This window comes from Helianthus annuus, chromosome 13 (genome assembly GCF_002127325.2).
Source record: "Helianthus annuus cultivar XRQ/B chromosome 13, HanXRQr2.0-SUNRISE, whole genome shotgun sequence".
NCBI classification, from domain to species: Eukaryota; Viridiplantae; Streptophyta; class Magnoliopsida; order Asterales; family Asteraceae; genus Helianthus; species Helianthus annuus.
Window position 1 is genome coordinate 169671471 of NC_035445.2, and position 2201 is coordinate 169673671.

General features: G+C 41.8%; 1 non-coding gene across 1 annotated transcript; it reads right to left on the reverse strand.

The window, feature by feature from the left end:
• Positions 1 to 1877: 1877 nt before the first annotated feature.
• On the reverse strand, positions 1878 to 1983 carry LOC118486121. The gene has a single exon (XR_004877977.1). It is a non-coding gene; the product is annotated as a small nucleolar RNA R71 (small nucleolar RNA).
• Between the last annotated feature and the right edge of the window lie 218 nt (positions 1984 to 2201).

A 2201-nucleotide genomic window follows, 5' to 3' on the forward strand; every position in this document is an offset into this window, starting at 1 on the left:
AGCGTGTTAATTGATAGTGCAATTTCTAGTCTCGATCGTACGTTCTTGGTGCCGTTGGCAATCGAGATATCACAGGAAGGGTTAGGGTTGGTCATTGATTAATTGGTCATCGGGAAACAACCTCGCGTTTATACAATCCGAGTACTTTGTTCCCTTTTATCACTTCAATTATCTATACACGAGTTATGTCTATGTAACTCTTTCTAGTTGGAATTACACACAATTGTTTAAAGAAACTGAATCCTAAGATGGTCATTGCTTTCCTAATCTGTTAAACAACCATTTTCTATTTGCACTTAGTTATTAATTTAGTTTTCTAAAACAACAATCTCAATCATTGATCTTTAATTTTCTGCAAATTAGGTTAATTGTAGTTTAATTGCAAAGCTATCTAATCGACATATTTTTCACATACTCCCTGAGTTCGATACCCTCTTACAACTATCTATAGTTGTTTTTGGGATTAAATTTGCGTGTACCACGACTGCACGTCAAATTTTGGCGCCGTTGCCGGGGAGTAGTGCGCAACGTGTGTCAGTTTGTTAGTTTTGCTTTGTTATTTTCGGGTTTACACTGGTGTGTTTAGTGTGCAGGTTCTACAGGTGCATGCATACTAGAGGCTCTCACAAAGCGTCACCATTGTCATTTGATCCGGAAATTGAAAGAACGCTAAGGCAAAACAGGGTTTTATTACGAGAAAACCGAATCATTGGTTCACCCACTTCACCAATTACACCAAGAAACATCATGGCCGATTCACAAATTCCACCTACAACGGGTCAAACGACCTCATCATTCATACCTACTTCCACACAACCATCACCAAACACAACTATACCAAATTCCACTACAATTCCTACTCCACCTCATGACACTACACCAATCAACACAACACAACCCATTACTACCCAAGAAGAACCAACCATTACCTTTAACCCATCCACTACTATACCACCATTGTCCCATTTCTTTCCGGGTGCGGGTCCGTCATATTCAAGCCATACCATAGCACCAATTTCGACCATTGTCCATCCTACTTCAACATTTAGACCATCGAACCAAGCGGGTTTTCAATATTCAAACATTCCATTTGGGCAATCGTCAGGAATTCAAGGAGATGGGTATGATGAAGGATTTGAGGAGTTTGAGGGTTATGATGAGGATGGGTATGCTTACGGGGGTTATGGTGATCAAGGAGAATTTGGATATGTGCAAAGTCAATCTCAAGGGATGGCAAGTGTTGGTGGAATGCCACAACAACAACAACTCGTACCACAACACATTCAGCCAAGACCACAAGGGCCACCAATGCAACATCATGTTCCATTGCAACAAATTCGGCCACAAAATGTACAACCAAATGTTCAACAATTCCAAAGGCCAATTTAATGCCCACCGATGTGACAACAGTTTCAACAACCAATTGCACCACAAGGACAAGTACCTAGGCCAATGGGTCCTATTCCTCCAAGAGGTAGATTCGGTGTACCAAGGAGACACCTTAGAGAAAATGTGAGGGGCATCGAAGCACATTTTAGGCCGATAATCACTCAAAACCCTTCACCGGTAGTTATTCCTCACAATGATCAAGGGAGGACATTTGAAGTGAGGACCAGCTCTTTGCAAAGTTTACCAAAGTATAAAGGATTAGCAACGGAGGAGCCTTACTTTCATTTGGAGGCTTATGACTCGATTTGTAACACTCTTGGGAGTCAAGGGTTCTCGGCTGACGATATTAAACTGGTATTGTTTCAATTTTCTTTGGAAGATAAGGCGAAGAAATGGTTCTACACGTTACCTTCGGCATCCATATATACATGGGGGGGAGATGCAACAAACTTTCTTGGATGAGTTTTATACCGCCCAAAAGACCAACGATGCAAGAAAGGGGTTGAGAAGCTTCCAACAACAACATGGTGAGATGTTTCACGAGGCATTTGAGCGTTTCAATATGATGATTAAAAATTTCCCTCACCATGGAATTGAATTGTGGGAGTTGATGAATGCCTTTCACGAGGGGTTGAGTGCTGAAGATGCACGTGATTTGATGTCTATTACCGTTGGGACTTTTGGAACAAATTATAAGAATGATGATTGGGAGTTCTTGGAGAGCATGGCAACTACATCAAAGAGGAAAGCTCAAGCATCAAGGAGAGCGCGACCGGCCATTTCCCGACCTCAAGTGCACGCCATAGATGATG